Raw genomic sequence first — 20,529 nt, 5'->3', positions numbered from 1 at the left:
TAAACGGTATTTAGAATTTTTGCTCAAATCAATATGGTACGAAAAATATTGATGTAAAATATTGTAAAATTGTAAAATATTGATGTAAACAGGAAACAAAATGGTGAAATCGGTGAACAACTCCATATAATAAGCTCTAACAGTAGTCCTCCGTGTTCTTCTTTGAAGTATACCTGCATACTGGCACATAGAATGACATATTTATGAGCTCTCCGGTATAAGTTCAAAGCAAACTATCCCCCTTCTTCCTCCTGCGTTCTTTATTGACTCTTCAGACCATTCCTTACAGAGATAAAACAGAAGGAAAGTATGGAAGTCTTAATTAAATTTGCATATTAGAGCACTCTCTAGGAACTTGTGGACCCATAATAAGTAGATGTAAACCCTAACTGAACAGTTTGCTTAAGTGTTGTGTATCATAAATGATTGCTGAGTTCATTTTTACCAAAAGAATTACTTGTTTAATCTTTTCATAATACATTTGTGAATGTTGGTGCTTCTGATATCCTCCAGGCTCGTTGCAGCATTTTTGAAGACACGTTTCCTGAGAGTGGACCACGGTTTTAATTGGAAGACGGGAGATTGATTGGGATGACAGAGATGTTGTCACTCTACAATAGAAAATACCTGAACAAATAGTGTAATGGCAAAAAATAATATTTACTATAAAATAAACATGCTGATGTCTTCGTGGGATTTTCGTGATTGGGTTTACATACACTTTAGAAAGGAGAATACGTTTTTTTTTACATGTGTAAGGAATTATTCCGATGGACAGTTTGTTGCTCTCAGCCCCTAGGCATCCTGGGAGAAGCCAGAGGCAATTTTCTCAATTCTCAAATTGGTACAGGAGTGGTTTTCCACATCTGTGGTCTTACACAGGGACAGGAGGAGTATAGAAAGCAAACACAACTTGTTTCTTTTTCTTCATTTGTTTCCATGTCATGTCTATGGAAGCAGTTGAGTAGTAGACCAATTATAACATGCTTGGCATCTTAGCACTGACCCAAAAGCAGCTGCCTGTTTTGACATTTCAAACACTCCCATAAGCTTCAGAGAGCCTGATTTATTAAATCTCTCCAAGGCTGGAGAGGATACACTTTCTACAGTGAAACTGGGTGATCAAGCAAATCTGTAATGGATTTGGTCCAGGATTTAAAACTTTTGCCAACAAATAGCGAATGACTTTTAAGAAATCCATTCCAGGTTTGCTGGATCCCCCAGATTTACTGTGAAAAAGTGTATTCTCTCCAACCTTGAAGAACTTTAATAAATCAGGCCCAATGAGAAGGATTACCAGTTTATTGACATTTTTATATGCAATGAAATTCTGGAAAAAACACTTTCATGAATGTCTAATAAACAAGTTGACAAGGCCTACATGTTATGCGTTTGACATAATTACCAATTAACTTTATTACCATGTATTTTCTTTTAAATATTAATATTATTTATTACTTTATTTTTTAGAAACATGTGCTGCAACCTTTCACCCTCTGAGGATATGGCAAAATGAAAATATGTGGAATAACTTAGTCTATACAGTAAAGAATATAAAGGTAAGAGGACTCTGCGTGCAAAAGCTTGGAAGCTTTATGAAATAAACCCTTGAAGAAATAAGGTTTTTACATGTGGGTATTCTAAATGGCATTTTTTTCAAGTAGATTGATGTCATCTGGAATTAATGTTTCAAAGCTGTATGAATCCTTTATTTTAAATAAACCTCTGTTAATATTAAGGTATTCTGGATAAGATATCACTTCCTTTTTATGATAAATTTTATTTGATTTATTTTTGAGGCTATAAAACTTTAGGTAAAGTTTTCCAATGGCATTCTGGTTCCACAACTATGCCCTTGTTATTTAATAAGTTGGGGCCCAATAATATTGGTTACTTAGACATTTTCATGGATAGTTGGGTTGTGGGGTTGTAATTGGAGCCAATATCAAGGCCTAATGGCTGTTTAGTTTGAGGGATCCAGGATGGCATAGGTGAGGTGAACCTTGTACTCCATAATGTAAGTTGCAGCTACAACCAAAGTATGCTGGGTTTGATCACCACCGATCTTATGTCCCTATGGGTTCTCAGGCATTCCTGGGGAAGAGACCTCATACTTAAAGTATAAGTAAAGTATACTTAGTAAAGTATAAGTAAAGTATAGTGGACCTTGCGGTTAATTACAATGTGTGGTTGCTTTATAAATACAATTTATTAATAGGTGCAAAATGTCCTTCTAAATAAAAAACTTAATTATATGCTATGCAGCTCTGCAATTCTCACCCTATATAAAAAGCTTTCTCTTACAATACCTTTTATATGCCACCAGCTGACCTACATGTCCTAGGTCAAATGGGTCCTTTATGACTCTTTTTATCAATAAACTGTTTAAATAATAGTTTATCACGGCCCATTCCTCCGAGCATAGCGCCGTGCACTCATAGTGTATTTGTTTAGCAAGCCCATGGTCTGCTTATTGAAAACATAATATTCTGTGAAATATTTTATGACAGATACACCCACTGGTAATAAAGACCACGTGAGCTTGGTCAAACAACATCTACCGCCGTACCTTTTTATAAGTCTGCACCTCCACAAGAATATATTATTTTCAGAAGAGAGGTGGCAGGTGTTTCCTTTGGCAAGGCAATACATATGTGGCTCTGTGTCAGTCAAATTTGGGTAAATGTGTCTTGTTTTAAAAGGTAAAAACAATGGTAATTTTTCCCAGAGACAGGCTTTTTCCTATTGCATTTCTTTTTACAAGCTCTTTTTTAGCATATTCATATTGGAGAGAGGACCCTGTGTTGTAGGTTGTTTTTGTTCCTAATTGCTTTTAGCTGTTTTGGGCTAATTTTTTTGTTTAGATGGTTGGTGGGGAAGGGAGGGAGGTACTTATTGTATATTTTTATATGTAATGTTTGCATGGATTTGATTGGATTTACTGCATGACATTTTTTTGTTACAATAAGTATGTATGCAATATTTATTAGCAACATTCCTTATTTATTCTTGTCTGCCCCAGGCCTATATAAGGTTCAGTTATAGTTGTTGTTGTACATATCGTATATATTGTTCTCTCGTACACCAGGTGGTGCAGGATCTATCTGTGGTTTTATACATGTTGGCTTCGCTGCGTGGGCTTTGGATCATGATGGAGCTTAGGAATTTTTTTTCTTTGTTCTTGGCAACTGAGAGGTACTATTTTTATTCGAAATAATTAGATTATGTTTGCTGTAGTATGCCCTATTGATTCATATGAAATGTGAATTTTAAGGATGGATCAACTTATTATCAACAGACCAGAGTTCTTGTTTCAGGCGACCAAACTCATTAACTGACCTTTAATTCAAATATTGACATAAAGACATTAAACACTTCATGTGCTTGCCTTCCCAGCCTTTTGCACCTTCATCTGCAAATTCAAGTAAAACAGACTGTGATGATTCCTTTTCCTCCCGTGTACTTTGTGTTTATTCACACCTGCCAATCACTGAACTTCTAGTCTAGGACACGCACATGCACCATCTGTTTCTGCAGCATGAACCCAGAGTAGAATGTATACCAGTAGAGCCGGTGATCATACTTACTTCCATGCCGTTATATCACATTGTGTACACAGCTTATTTTTACGTCCGGATTTCCTATTTACGCTTTAATATTTTTCTTTGTCTAAATGCCTGATGTGCCATATGGAGTTTTGAAGCAGATTTCCTTTGTACCATGTGACAATTTCCTGCAATTTTTTATTGAAAAGTCATGATTTGTATTATAGAAACGAGTAAAAATCCATTCTGTTGCTGGGTTACAAAAATGGAAATCAGTACAACCTGCTTACTTTTCTTCCACCTGTTTAACTGATAAAGTTGAAGAGCTATATATGTCCAAAAATCTTTACTTTGAACACTTCAAAGTTTGTTTCTCCACCACGTACTGTGGTTCCTTTCTATGACCCCAACATTACTACGTGACTGGTCTTAACTTAGTGGCTGGAGCTACAGCTGGAGATTGGGACCAAACAATCAACAGGCTGGAACTTTGTTGGCCTTACTACAGCAAAGTGAAGATAAGCAGATGATTATTCAATCTTCTACGCTTTTTTATTCACGTTTTATTTTTTTAACCTGCAGTTGAAGACCTTTGGAAAATGCTTGTATTACGTAGAAGGGGAGAACTTTGTACAAACTTTTTAAATTATGTCCATTTTACAAGCTATTGCTATATAAGAGGTTTAGCTATGCTAACCTAATTTATCCATGTGCTACATTTCTTGTACTGAAGACTACAGTCATGAGAGCAGGGTATGAAGGATCCTCCGTTGGTTGCTCTTCATTGGTCCCGACTACTGACAGTCCCTGAGGATGGTCATGAGGAATCTGTTAGTATGTGAGCAGTTAGTGAAGTGTTGCTGTAACAGATATATGCGTTGAGCTGGCCAGTAAAGCAGACCATGGTCTCCGTGACTTTGGTCTACTTCAGATCGCTCTGGGTGTTTCAAGATACCACAGTGGCATTTCCAAACAAAACTTCCATCATTCTGAGTCTACTTTGTACACCCAAAGAGCTTTATATTAAACCAAGCACTGAAATGTACATGCCTAGTTATTCATAGGTGTCTGCAACCTTGTTTTTTCAGAGATAAGTTCTGTTTGTATATTTTCTTAAAAGCATTAAGTCCCGCACACAACAGTACAGTTGGTGCATTTAACAGAGCCATCAGATTTGTTGTCTGTCAATAAACCATTGTTCCACTTTAACTTTTATTAATGTAAATCTCACTGAATGTGGTTTGGAAACATTGCAATTGTCTGTGGGTTTATCTTTTAATAAAAGCTTTGTTTGATGGAACAATAGTGTGCTGGAAAAATCACAATAACATAACATATACAGTTGTAATACAGATTTCTTTTTTCTATCTATTTCACATTGAGCACATATATGGTATATCATAAGTGTATGCAGTATTTTCAGTGTTTAAGTCAGTTAAAAGCATTTTTTCTGGTTCTGTTCTGCATTATTGGCGATCTTTTATAGGGGATCTAAAAGCAGGTAAAACAAGGAGGTGGTGCTTTTTCTTAAATTGATGCATTTAATAGTTAAGTTATTTTCGCAGGGAAAAAAAATCACGCAGTCATAATATTCATTGGCGTGAACAAATAAACAAATTAACATTTAAGAAAAAAAAATGTCTCTATGCTATTGGAACTGTATTCTTTGGAAATATACTCTAGGGTATAATCCTAGGGTTTCTCCAAAGGTTACTAGAGGTTCCCTAAACTGTGACTGATTTACCTCCTATCTGTTTTTACATGTTTAGTTTTGGGCCCAAGGCCACCTGAGCCAACTTCAGGACACCAGTGAAATTTTTAGCTGTCTGTAAAGATAAGGCTCTGATTATCACTGTAAGGGGAATTTTCCCTACTGATGACAAATAACTTAGTTTTAATGGGGGATTATCAAGATTTGAAAATTCTGTATAATGATCTCTCACCCTGTGTTTGTGGTGATGCATGGGTGTCTACTCCTTGTTTCAGTTTTTCCATATTCCTGATAAGCAACAAGGAAAGGAATTCCTTACTGACCTCTATAGGTATGGGCAGTCTGGATCAATTTGCCAGCAGAATCACAGAAGGCATTGAACTCAGTAGCTCAATTCATTTTTTGCCTCCTAGCAGTAACATGGTAGTCTTTCAGCCTTTTTTTGTAGCCATGCAAGCTGAGCTGCATTCACTGTCTCTGCTGTGATCTTTGGTGAGTGTCTTCAAAGTGCCCACAGCTACAGATGTAGGGGTTAGTTTAAAGTTTGTAAAAACAAAATTACTGGCATAAATATCCATAGCTTGGCCACCATTCCATTTTAGCCATTCAAAATAAAGCCACGGGTCAGCTTTACAGTCGCTCGCCTCGGCTTTACACACCTTCATTTTGGAATTCTGTAGCACAACTAAAATTCAACATGAACCTGTACGTTTTACTATACTAAGCATTGTGTCGGTAGCTTGTACTTTTCCAGCATACCACCATTTCCTGTTGCCAGGCCATCCAAAAATTCCTTTGAAAGTTTATTTCCTTCAGAAAGACAATTGGTACAAAGCTATATATCCATCTTCTCCTTAATTAGAGGGTTTTCATACAGAGTTTTCTTTATAAGGCAAAAGGGTATAGAGATATATGGGTTTGTCCATGAGATTCTTATACTTACATCCAAGTATCAGTGTTTATTTGCAATATAACGAGAGACTGGAGTTATCTCTACATCATTTTTGCAGTAACGTGGGCTGTTTGTTACAGCAGCCTCGTATAGTAAATTGAGATATATTAAATATAATTTTCTGTTCAGTACTGTGCGTATTTATGGTGCTTATCACAGGCCATGCTATCTATCAGAGTCACGGCGGCCTGAAAGTTGGACAAATTGAATTAATAAATAGTTTTTAATGCTTTATTTCTAAATAGCAGCTTAACCTCTTCTTTCAGCAGGCAGTGCGCTCTCATTTTATCAGTACAATATTATGTTTATTTATTAAACTGCACGGAAGGAAATTATCATTATCTACTGATACTCGTTTCACTGTGGACACTGATTGGTTGAGAATGTAGCACATTTCTTTTGTACTGGAATGTTTTTTATAAGTCTATCTTATACATCATCTGGATATGAAGGGAAGCCTCTGCTCAGAGAAATTTGGAGGCTTCCAACGCTACTTAATTTTCCAACATGTTCATTCTGTAACTTCCATCATTTCTGTATTACTGGCCTTGCACAAATAAGCAGATCAGGCATGATGACTTCATTTTACTTATACTTGCTACATGCTTGTCCGGGGTCAATGACCTAATAATACCTATTGAGACTAGAAACAGACAGGCAATTAGCTGGTTTACTATGACCGTACACTGTATAGGTTTCCATTACAAGAAATAAAACAACCCTACCACTTAACAATTTTTTTTTCTGCCAAAGAACATAGAACATGCCCTTCATGGAGTGTTAGTCTCCCCACAGTTTTCCTGGTTACTTCCACTGACCACAACCTATTACAAATTACGTTACAATGGGATTAACCAGTAAGAGCTGTGGGTAACCACGAACGTTCACACTCTTGGAGGTGTTCATGGCTGATTTAAGCAGAAGATAACGCGGGCAGCAGCAAAAATGAGTATCTCCTAATTTCTTTGGTATGGCTTTGTACAGTAATGTCTGGGAAAAAGGTACAGTAATGTAAGGTACAGTAATGTCTGGGAAAAATATATAAAAGCTTTGGGGGATTATTGGCATAGAAGATATCTGAAATGAAAGCAGTAGAACAGGAATAGATAGCTTTTGGCACAGATTCATTCTCTTTAGTATTGTTATATAAAAACAGATAAGCAATTTTTATTTTGCTGTCCAAAATGGTACAATGGGGTGTAAAGAAAAGCTTCAAAAAACTACGTACAAGCCCTAGATAGGTGTTGTTCAAATACATAATACTTTCTGAATCACTGACCCAGAATGTGTATGCAGTTTAAGTCTGAAATCAGCATTGGTGGACTTACACCCTGAAAAACAGTGTCCTAGTTAATGGTCATCCCATTTAACAAAGGGAAAAGCTGTCTGTTGATGACTGATGAACAATTCTGAAACTTTATTAGACCATATATGTTTTATATAGGAAGTTACCAATCAGCAAACTTGTTATTATGGTACAGCTGGATAAAAAAGAAATCTCTTTATGTAGTCACCAATGAGTCTCCGAACAAGGAAGAAAAAGATTTGGGGTAAAATATGTATTATTTTTGAGTTTCCATTTAAATGTTAAGTATTTGATACCAACATAAGAATGTTTGCATAGTTCATTTTGAACTGATATGTTTCAGGCTGAACTCCCATGGGCTGGTATCCTGCACTGATTTCTTATAGCTGTCAAGGGTAGCAACAGGAAGATTTTCCCACTAGCCTATTTTACGTGTGCCCCTTCTGGCTTGGAATGCTGCAGGCTGCCGCAGAAAAGTGTTAGTATTCATGTTTTCTGCTCCATATTAGTGTATGCACTACCCAGCTGGCACAATGGCTACAGCAGAGATTTGCTCCATCATTCTCCTAGAAAAGCCTTACCTTCACAAAATAAAGAACTCTGGGTTGAGTTGGGTTTTAAGCAATATTATATCTAATATGTCTCAAAGCCTCCTGGATGTTTGGAGGTTTAGTGGTGCCTGCTATTGTTCCTAGTCTCACTGTGTTTTTATTTAATATCATGGATGATTGGATCTGTGGAAACGCACATTATTGTTCGTATTGCAACTGTATTTAATAACATGCATGATTGGAGTTTTGGCAATGCCTGTTATTGGCTCTCTGCTCAGTTTTCTGTTTTCTGATACTCAATTGGTTGGCCTGAGATATAACGTATCATTGCTTTGTGAACGGTTGCATACAGAAATACTACAAATTTGGAACTGATATCTACTTTTTTTTAAAGGGGGCTTGTGCCCAATTCTTAATTAAAAAACATCAGATATATTTGTTGGTTGAAATAATAAATGAATGCATGCTTGGAAATATAAATGTTGCACTTACAGGTATAAGTATGGTACTTACCTTGATAATGCCTTTATAATTCTTGATCCATGGAAAGACAGTCAATATTTACCTAATAGACTAAAGTCCGCTCTCTGAGTGACATTATTGAAATCCTGGTCCATGTGTAGTAATTCATGTTTTCTTCTCCTATGTTGCATCTTTCAGTCCAGGCATCGGTGATTGGTTGGAATTCAAGGATTGCTTTTTATCATACTTCTGGTGTGTATCGTGATCTTTTAGAAATTCAGTTATTTAGTCTTTTAATGTCCACCTAAACTATGAAGTGATGACTAATAAAGTGATGCAGTTGCTATAATAAAACAAATACATTAGAAGCATGATATAAAAGGATATTTAATATTTACCTTTCCAGGAAGTGGTGAATCTTCACTTTTCAGAACTAATACAAATACCACTGGTATCTGATATTACTGGGTAAGGGGTCCCCAAGTAGGTCTTCTAACTCCTTCTTCCAACCTTTTCTGGTCACACAGGAACCTGTGTGGATTATAGATATGTCCTGCCCTCTCTTGCTTCTGATTTTTGGATAAGGATGGTATCATCATAGGTTGGAGCCCCTGAAAAAGAAGCCTGCTTCGGTGATGGCTTAATCCTCCCCCGACATGATACCTTTTAGCTATGACATGAAGAATAGATGAAAATAACTGGAATTCCTATTGTATGTATTTTCTACTGACTAATATTGCAGTACACAGTTTAAAGGACAGAGTTACCAGAGCCTAGGTACGCTTTAACATTTGAGTTCAGATCTTCTCCTCTATTCCTTACACATATGCTAACATCCCCAAAGATATTAAAAAAAGTGAATATTTTTAAACATGTATAGGTGCTTTAAACCTGTTAGATAGACCTGGCTTTTAAAGATGCCATTTTTAGAATGTCTTGTGGCTGTTGGATTTCAAGACATTGGTTTTATGTCATTAGTAGGCTCCGTTTTTTACATTTTCCCCTGCAGAATATTTTCTATATTAAATTCCTTCATCTCAAGTAAACATTTATAATTCATAGTGCAGTAAATTTCTAGATCACCAGTTTTAATGAGCGTCCTTCAGCCTCTCTAACCTTTGACTCCAGTACATATAGTCTTTGAGGTGGATGTTTTGAGTCATTCTTTCATGTTATCACGATTTGCCTGAATCACTATGCTCAAAGAGTTGAGTGACAGCTGAGATAATCTGTCTTCAGCCTGCGAATGCAGAGACGATCTCTGGGGTTTCCTGGTGACGTTGGTGCATGCGTTGGTGCGGACAGGAGGAGTGGCTGGAAATTCTAACAATTTTGTATTGGATTTAATACAAAATAGCTGTATTGAGTCCAATACAAAGAAATCTTTATATAATATATATTTAATATATATATTATACATGCCACTGTACAGGTATATTATATGTTTAACTATCCTTTATTATTTTTTTAACAGATTTTTGTGTTTTTTTTATTTAAAGTTTATTATTAAATGTATTAAATATTGGACATATTATTATTAAATATTGGACATAGTTATGCCTAAGAATTATAGGCCTACAATGTAAAATAAATTTCCATGCAAAAAAATGTAACACTTTTTTTACGTGGAAATACGGACAGAATTAGAACGCTAGGGGGCTACAGTGGCTGAATGCAGTACCACTTTGTCCTGCTTTCAGCCACTTTTTCCATGCAGAATCATGCCGCCAGGGAGGTTTCTGGTTTCTGGTATTCCTACCTAACCACTAAATTCTCACTATGGTATTGGTTTACCGTATTATGGCTGTAATGGCCGTATTATGCAATTTTATTTGTATTTATTTTGAATATTAAAGTTTGCCAGTAGCTGCAGCATTTCCCACCCTCGGCTTATACTCGAGTCAATCAATTTTTCCAAGGTAAAAATAGGTACCTCGGCTTATACTCAGATGAAATCGTCAGTTCTTTCAATAGATTTTCAATTGGAATCAATTCGCGTGATTGACTGGGCCATTCTAGCAGTTTTATTGTCTTTCTCTAAAACCAATTGAGAGTAAGCTACTATTTTAACAAAATATATTTTCAAAAATAGCATTTGATAGTTCTTAGTTTTTGGCTTGCTAGGAATTCAGCTATATGTGAAAAAGTATTGCTTTACACCACTCCACCTTCATAATAATTATACTTCTATCTCGATAATTTCCAGAATTTATATATTTATATATCACTAGAAATGGTTTTTATAGGCTTTTAAAAAGGGCTCCTCACCTTACTCTTTGTGATAAGTGTACTGGCATTATTTTTTTTAGCCCTAAGTACAAAATATAAAATCCATAGAGTTAATGGAACAAGTAAAGTGCAGGACTATAACCTACTTGTAATAAAACTAGGCACACAAATGACATCAAAAGTTATAACCTCTAATAAAAAAAGAAAACCAAAGTCACAAAACTCATGCAAAAAAATAAAAATATATGTAGCAAATCCCTGCATAAACATAATAGTCATGATACCCCTGGGCTATCTTAAAACGAGGTGTATATAACGCTACAGGGGGCGATTTATTGATATTTGGTTTTAATGTCCATCCTGTAAATAATGTCTATGTGTGTCGGCTTGCTGTGTACTGCAGTGAGAAGGCAGTAGTAGAAAAGTCTTATAACACTACACTGTATGACGGCATCTTTCTGCAGTCCCGTTTATAGGGATTTTATCATAGATTCTGTATTGTCTAGTACTTTTATTTATAAAGTGACAGCAATTAAAGGCTAGCAGGGCAGCTTCAACTATAATCCGGAGACTAAACAAATCCAATCAAATGGGCTCAGAAGTCGTCTATTTGGCCTGTCTCCTGTACCCCACCATTGGTCAGTCAAGCTACCCATTTCATTTATTGACCGGTAAGCATGGGTAAGTACAGGGATCTTAAAGCAGAAGGCAAGCCAGATCAAAAATATTGGTCTTTTGTGTGTGCCAGTATCTAACATTGTAATTGTTTCATTTACCAATTGACATAAAATATCTTTTTTGTTTTTTAGAAACAGTCAATGACCTCCTTCCATTATTTATGTTGAGTTAATAGACAAGAAGCAGCAGCTCCATAACAACACAGTATGGGACGGGTATTCCTCACACTACATTTACCATAAAGCCACATGCATGCTGTGGTAGGAGCTAGTGGGCCGACAACGCTATTAGTGGCCCTTCTATACATGGATAATGTTGTCACTGGCCTTCCTGTCCTAGTAAAAACATTTGCATGAAGGCAAGAAATGAGGATATATATCTAATAGGCATAAAAAGAAATGTTTTTTTAGTGGAATTTATGAAGGCTATACCCTAAAAGCCTTCTATTTCTCCATTTTATTCAAGGCTTAAAAAAGGGAAAAAATTATCTGGAATTTCACTTTAAGAGCAGAAATAAACCCTTAGTCGTTCTGGTCAGTTAAATAAAATTTAAGTCAGGTTCTGACCTCCAGCATCCATGTTGTCTGTAGGTGAAGCTTCTCCTCGGAGATTCTCAGATGTAATAAGAAGTATGTAAGTGAACGACACCTACGGGATAGATAACCTACTTTCCCTTAGACTTCAGATTGTAATTAGGCTAATGTTGTCCCAGAGATGAAACATACCTTCTTCCGCCATCCTGGCGTGATCTACGTGCACTGCGGAAATTATTTTATTTAATGGTGCAGGTAGACGTGTGGATCTGTTCGTCCCCATGCATCATTAGCAGGATCCCTTTATATCTTTCTGTGTACGTTTTCTTAAAAAAAAAGGAGAACTGACAATTACATTTTTTCACTTTTTCATTTTATACAGTAAACCTACGTCCTACCACTGTTTCTGCTTTTGATTTATTCTATACATGCAGCTGTGATGATTACGAGCTTGAATTTTACTGAAATTCCTTTTTAAAGTGCCAAAGAAATTGTTTGGCACACCACGCAGACTTTTAAACTATGGCATCCTGGTTTACACAATCCGACTTGTTTGAAACCAAGGAGGCTTGGCTTTAATGACTGCCATGTTGATTTCTTCAGTTGACCTTTAGTGGGGTTCTTCCATTGGTGTCTACCCATCAATTCCCCTTGGGTTCCAAAATGTCAATTAAAAAAAAAAAAAAAGCAGACCATTTGTGAATATTCTGGATAGTTGTAGCATAATAATTCATTTTGGCTTTCATCTGTTTAATACACACTTTTTTGTTTTTATTCTGAAATCTAAAATGATGTAAATTATAAAGCTGTAAATTCGTTTTTGCAATACAGATAATAAAGGAACAAGCTGATAGGTATTCCTTACAAAGATGATATACTGGCTGCTAAAGTGTTCCACTAGTTTCTCTATTTTCAAGTTCCTTGATAGTCTTACTGTTATCTTCCCAACATACTTTTTGCTTGAGGTCTCAAATGATTTTTTTTTTTTTCAGCAAGAATTTATCCAACTTTTCCCCAAAATGTACACATTTTTCACATTGGTTTTAATCAGAAAATGTGTGCTATCTTTTTACACATTGTAGATACATAATTTATACATAAATATTTATAATTGAATCCAAAGTTACAAATGGGTAGATTTTTGGGGAAAATTGGGCAGCACGGTGGTTCTCTGGCCTTTGCAGCCCTGGGTCACAAGTTTCGGCCAGGACACTATCTGTATGGAGTATGCAGGTTCTCCCTGTGTTTGTGTGGTTTTCCTTTGGGTATTCTGGTTTCCTCCCACATTCCAAAAACATGCAGTTAGAATAATTGGCTTTCCACCAAAATTGACCTTAGACTGTATTAAAAAAAGGCATATAGCTATGGTAGGGACATCAGATTGTGAGCCCTTTTGTGGGACAGTTAGTGACATGACTATGGACTTTGTAAAGCGTTGCGAAATATGTTGGTGCTATATAAATACTGTGTAATAATAATAATCTTTGATGCACAGATTCATTAATGGAGCCCAAAGTGTTAAAGCACTACCTTAGTCGTTTCCTTATACTTCACCAAATTAGGGGGAGAAGTTAAGGAGCAACTACAGAATCCCAATGAATCACTGAGCTGGTTTGTCTGAGCAGCTACAGTTCATTGTGTTGCTCTGTATTATATAACACTGTTGCTGTGTAAATTCTCTTTGTAGATTTGTGTAAATTCAAGCTAATATAACTTAATATGAAGTTTAATTATTAATGTAGTAAAAGAGAGGCTATGTCACCATTATGGTGTTATTCCCTGGATAGATAGAATCAATAGATTGACTTGAATTGAAATTGAACTTGAGTTCATTCTTGAAACATTGAAACAACCCTTAAGGTTTTTGACATAAATATATATATATATATATATATATATATATATATATATATTATAGTCATGTGAAAAAGAAAGTAATTGAAATGCAACCTTGGGTAAAACAAAACACAACACATTCCACCGTATCATTATTTACCAAAAATAAGACCGCAATGCCAAGTACACCCAATGATTCTGTATCTTGTAGAACCACCTTCAGCAGAAATAAGTTGAAGTAATCATTTTCCATATGACTTTAGCAGTGTGGAAGAATTTTCGTCCATCACTCTTTACAATATTGTTACAGTTCGTTGAGGTTTGTGGGCAATCATAGATTTGTTTAAGTCCTCCCACAGCTTTTCAATAGTGTTTGGGGTCTGGACTTTGAATGGGCCATTGCAACATCTTGTTTTTTTTTTTTTTTTTTTTTTTTTTTTTTTTTTTTTTTTTTACCCACTCTGTTGTAGATTTGTAGGTATGCTTGGAACTGGTGTCCAGTCGGATAACTCCAATTCTTCCAAGCTTAGATGGCCTCACATGTATAGATGGCCTTACATTTTAGTACACTTTAGTATACAGAGAAGTTCATGCTTGACATGGCGACTGCAAAATGCCAAGGTCCAGCGGCTGCAAAACAAGCCCAAATCATCTCCCGTATGCTACTGTGCTTGACAATTGCTATGAGGTGTTTGTGCTCATATGTTGTGTTTGGTTTTCACTAAACTTAGCACTGTGCATTGTAACCATGCATCTCCATTTTGGTCTTCAATGAGAGAAGATCATTGTTTCAAAGGTCTTGTGATTTCCTCAGATGCAACTTTGCTAACCTTAGCTGTGAATCTATGTTCTTTTTAGAGAGAAAAGTCTTTTTCCTGGCAACCCATCCAAACAAGCTATACTTTTTCAGTTTTTTCGAATAATACTGTCATGAACTTTAACATTTAACATGCTTACTAATGTAGCTCTTGGGTTTTATGCGATTTCTCTGAGCATTACACGGTCTGACCTTTGGCAATTGTCTTGACTGTTTTCCACTTGTGAATAATCCTTTTCACTATAGAATGACAGACTTTAGTTTGTTTGAAAATGACCTTATTACCTTCCCAGATTGATGGGCAGCAACAATTTCTTCTCTAGGGTCATTGCAAATGTCTTTCTATCTTGGCATTGTGTTAACACAAACCTGAATGCTCCACTCAAGCAAACTGCCTAAACCTCTAGTTCTATATAGGTGGTCACATATGCTGATGATCAGTTACTAAAGTTAATATGATTGATAGCACCTTGATGCTACATTCCTGATTCCAGTTTAATGGGAGTTGTAGGGCTGTACTAAATTTTTCACACACTGCTTCAACATTTTGACTTGGTCTTGGTTAAATAAATAATGACACAGTGTAATATGTTGTGTGTTGTCGTTCAGAGGTTGTATTTACCTAATTTTAGCACCTGCTAAGCCTAAATAAGTGATGGTTGGACGTACGCAAACTTTTGGCCATATATTTTATTTCAATGATGTATTTAGTTGTTTTTTTTGCCTGGAGTTTAGCTCATCAAAGTTATATGAGGAATCTAAAATCTCTAGAAATGAACCCTTTCATAGGGCAGAATAAACTTGAATTATTTGAACAAACAGAATATTCTTGAGGGCAGAATAAACTTGTTTTAGATTGAAGTTGTGTATGTACATGACAGTTTCTAGCTTTGTGTATTTAATGTTCAGTTCTTCTGTTCATTGCAGCTCAAAAGGCATTCACGAACTTAATACATTCCCATAGTAGACATAATTGTAGGTAATTAGAATCCATTGTATGGACAACAATGTTGTTTTGCATCTATGCAAGTCCTGATGATGTAAAGTAAATACATTTACTTGCTTGAAACAGGGAAAATAAAAGCAGACAGTGGGTTTGTTTTTACATCAAATGATCTTAAAATACAACTCCACCAAAAAAAAACAAAAAGCGGGATAGAGTGGATACAACCTAAATCCTTTAAGATTTTATTGCACATGTGGATGATTCTTCTTACCATTTGTTTTAATGACCACAAAAAAACAAACAAGCAAGTGAATGTAGTTCCATCCAATGACCACTTTCCAATTTTTTTAAATTAGGTTAATTTGGTTAGGTTTAATGATTTTGATGGGAAAAAGGTGAACTCGCTAATCGGCTTATCTAAGTTGTAATTATCTTGTGTTACAGTTCAATGTGTTACCCAAACCTGAATTGATTTTTGGCTCCAGGGGATTGCACGTCCCTGCATGACAATATCTATAAATGGACCCCTGGAAGAAAGCTATGATGTTTCCATTTAAATATATTGAATCTGCAGATGGTCACATTGGAGGCCATTATGGTTCTTGAATTCTTGAATGTCCTTAACATGGCTTGTGAATCAACCGCTCATCACAAAACTAAACCCAACAGGCAACATGTGCTAATTCACCCAAATCTCCACACTGCTACACAGATTTAGGATGTGAATTTCTGTAAAATTTGGAAACTTAATCAGCTTTGTAATGTCATTGACCTACCAATGGGCTTTTTCCTACTTCCAACTTCTGAGCTCTGTCTTTGCAGTCAGGTTGTATGCCGAGCAGGAGGAGAACAGGAACACTGCTCAATCTGTGGTTGATGGTACTGTTGTTTGTAGGAGAAAGTGGCCTACCATGTGTTACTTAGGTTTCAGATATATTTTAAGATTCCATTTTTATTGGTTTCTAAATGTAAGGGGTTTATCTTTCTGTCCTTTGCAATCTACCAAAACTGACCTATGTTTGGGCATGCTTCTGCACATTTTCATGTTTTTCTTGTTTGATTTGAAAATTTTGACTGTTCCACCATAGTCAGAACTAGAGATTATCCATGGGCTTTCCAAGTTATTATGTATTGAATGGTAGCAACTAGATGCTTTTATTTAGTAATCATTTGTGCTCTGTAGTCCTCCAACACTCTCTTTCTTTGACCCACAGACTTAGCAGTAGGATAGGGCTGTAAGTTGTTTTAACAAGTCAGCCATTATGAAGCTGATTTGCTGCCCTGATAAGTATACCATAAAGATCGCCCCTATGTACTGACATTGAGCTGACTGCTGCTATAATCTCTCCCCACCAGCTGCTAGAGCAGAATATTCAAGGTTGTTAGTATAGATATGGTATACTTAGACCTGATTGCTGTAGCTTCACATGTAGACCATAGCATGATTTCCTATCCATAATGTGATAATATGTACTTTATGAGGGGCGCCCTCCCACCTTTTTTTTTTTCCTAGGTAAAAATAAAAAGGATACATGAAATCAGAAAGGTTTTTTGACACAGCACTTGAAACACCTGAATGTGCTTTAATGCATGTTTAGTTTCCATAGAGACGCTGGATTGTTTAAAGTCCCCGGTGTGTGAAAAGGTTTTCTGTGCGTTTTATGAGATGAACGATGACTGATCCTTGTCATCAGGACAACAGCATGAACCAAGCTACAGATATGTGTGCAATAAACTGGTCCGGCCTACATTATAGTACTGGTCACCATCGCGGACAAACCGCAGAAAATGTGTGACACTGAAAGACATGTTACCCCTCGTTTGTGTCACCACTACCTGTACAAGTTATAGTTACACACACACACACATATATATATATATTTTTTTGGGGGGTAAGGCTGCATAATTTTTAGTTACCAATCCTAAACTGCAGCTGATAAAATGGTTTTAAATGGGGGAAAGGCTTTGGTCTGCTGAAATACAGCTATGGCATATCTATAAATTAAGCACAGCAAGTTCATGTAAAGCCAATAGTGGAGAGTGGGGAAAGGTTAGACTATAACACTGGTCAACAAACATTTTCTTGCCAAACAGATTAAAGTCATTTTAGGTTATGTTTGATGTACAGATTCCAAATATGATATTGGTTTTGCTAGATTGCCTTTAGCTTTTGAAATAATGACCTCAATAACAACCTCATAGAAAACTAATGAAACATGTAAATAAACTGTAAGCATGTAAGCAAAATAAACTAGATATGCCTACGTATACAAAATTAAATTTTTGAAAAACTTAATGTCAATATTCTATATTCAGTATATTTACAGAACTAATCACATAAAAGTCATTGAAAAATGCTTTGAAAAAATGAAAATGAAAAATTTTATGCTGATGATCAGGACAATCACGTTGAAGGCTCCAGCAGTAGTCTGCCATCATGTGTCTATCACATCTGATACCTTTCTTCCATCACCTTTATATCTTGATGGAACCTCTCCCCTTGTTCCTCACTGAAATCGTCATGGTTTTCTGGAAATGTTTGCAAATAGCTATGGCTATGGAGTGTACCTTTATGCTCATAGTAGCACCCAAATTTTTCAAGTTTAAGTGCAAGTTTTGTACCAGTTCTTCATAATTTTGTGCTTTATGGTTACCCAAGAAGCTCTTGACAACCATGACATAGCTGTGCCAGGCAGAAGCTTCAGTAGCAGTCATGTAACTTGTGAAATTTGAAGAATTTATCAGTTTCCGAATCTGGGGTCCATCAAAGATTCCTGCTTTTAAATTTTCAGTACTCAATCCAATGAAGAATCCACAAATGTATTTGAAGCAATCACTGTCCTTGTTCAGAGCTCTAACAAATTGCTTCATTAATCCAAATTTTATGTGTAGTGGAGGGAGAATGATTTTTTCTTTGTCAACCATTGGCTCGTTAATGATGTTCGCTTCACCTTTTTTCATGTTTTCCCTTGGAGGCCATGTCACTATTTGCTGCCTGTGTCCCTGCTAGAGAGAAATATGATGATAGGGATTTTACTTTCCTTACTCTCAAAACTTTAAAAAAAAGTTTTGCCTATATATACAAATAAGTAATTTGACATTCCTAAAAATTATGTACAAAACTATTCTCTTGAACAATAAAATATCTAAAAAAAACTTCCTTTTCTTTTCTTTTGATGACTGAACAAAGTGTTTTTTAATCATTTATTTTTTGCGTCTAACTTTTGAGCACCTTGAATGTGATTGCTTTGGTTTTCTAGATAGTAGTTTGGCTGTGTTTAGTGTAGAAACTTCAGCACCAGATATTTGTCCAAAAGTTCTTCCTATTTCAGTGTGTATTTATATATCCAAGTTGTAGCACATTTATTCATTTCTGTTTGTGTTCTGGTGCTGGTATTTCCCTAGCTTGGTGATAGACTTATCAAAGTTTTAGATGGCTTTAAATGCATACAGCTTACATTTCTAATGTTTATCAAGCTTTTAAATTGGTGATTCTGATTTTCATATGGATTGATAAGGGCCCTATTTCTATTAACATTCTTTTCTGACAATATAAAGCATGTCTCTGATGACCACAGGAACGTGTTAGTAGGGTGCTGGTTTGTTAGACTTGGGATAAGCTGTCATTGTACGTGGCATAAAGAAATGTAGGTCACCTTGAGTACCTGAACATACCTTTTCACACCCAGGTAAATGTGCACATTCTGTTAAGTATCATACAGTAGAATGTTGGCCCATTTCTTCCAGCCTCCCGTAACCTATTTTTGCTTGCTAAGGCCAACCATTCTATGAAGATCAGTAATGCACATTGTGTGGACGTCAAGCTTCATGTCTTAGTGCTCTGCAAGTTTCTGGGATTCCTTGGGGGGCTGTAAAGATTTGTCCAGGGCTTCAGGGTACCTTCATTTTAATCCTAAAAACATTATATGCCCTTGTGACTAGGGATGTGGGTACCACTGTACCTATACCATACAGTTACAGAATGCAAGGGTTTAAAGGTGGAGTGGCAAAACGCCAACATACTTTTTTCAAATAGGTATTTCTGAATTAGAGTGCCTAATGTTTAAGGGCCTTGCAGATCCAATAAAACTCTGTTACCTCCAGGCATTTGGAGGTGTTTCCTATTGCTTGCATGTGGCAGATAACACATTTGTATGGGATGACCAGTTTGCTTTAAAGTGATCCTTTGACTAAAGTAAAAACAATTAAACCAAAATTTACCATGCAGACAGGTGCTATAGCATCTGTTTTTACATCACCCCATAACCCCCAGTAAAGGGGCAACAGGCATAGGGTATTCATTTATCTGCCAGTCTCCTGAGCCTCCACAATTCATAAGTTAGACTGCCTGGGATATTATTGGACCAATCTCAAAGTGCCCTGGATTTTACAGCACTATGTTATTGCTTCTCGGTAAAATATCTGATGAAATGTTTAAAGCACATGGAAATGTATTTTACTTACCACATTTTAATTAAATAGTTTTGCTATAGCCAGATTTCAATTTTAATAAACACGTTGCCCATATTACAATGGCTTTCAACCTCCGGAGTATAGAGAACCTCAACTGTTGCACTTGACATCACGAAAGGGCTGCACGTAAGGGAAGTATATAAATTAGAGAGATGACTACCTGAGATCACAGACATGTTGGAGGAAATAATGGTCAGAGTCTGCAAACATTCTGCAATTGTGGTTAGAGGCCAAGAACATACCAAGGAGAATACTTCAAAAGACATTCAGATCATATTGACTTGGCACATGATGCTAGTAGAGATCACCACTATTACCCTTTACAAATCAACGCTTCCTCTTCCATGGGAGTCCAGGGGCCACACTCCTTAGACAGTGTATTAAAAACTTAGACAATTCTTCCTTGCTTGCTTGAAAAGTGGGGTTGTTGACAGGTTTGATAAATGCAATCAACAATGCTTGTGTCCCGTTTAAATTGACTTGCTATTGT

General features: G+C 36.2%; 1 protein-coding gene across 2 annotated transcripts in view; it reads left to right on the top strand.

Annotated features, from left to right (window-relative positions):
* Positions 1-20,529, top strand: part of LOC140343998 (leucine-rich repeat and fibronectin type III domain-containing protein 1-like protein) — a 344,795-nt gene that overhangs the window by 47,174 nt on the left and 277,092 nt on the right. For both annotated transcript variants that reach the window (XM_072430902.1, XM_072430901.1), the window contains exon 2: positions 1,471-1,559. The gene's annotated coding sequence lies outside the window, so the exon portion shown is untranslated. The remainder of the gene's footprint in view (positions 1-1,470; positions 1,560-20,529) is intronic.

Source organism: Pyxicephalus adspersus, chromosome Z (genome assembly GCF_032062135.1).
Source record: "Pyxicephalus adspersus chromosome Z, UCB_Pads_2.0, whole genome shotgun sequence".
Lineage (NCBI taxonomy): Eukaryota > Metazoa > Chordata > Amphibia > Anura > Pyxicephalidae > Pyxicephalus > Pyxicephalus adspersus.
This window is presented reverse-complemented; position numbering and strand designations above follow the sequence as displayed.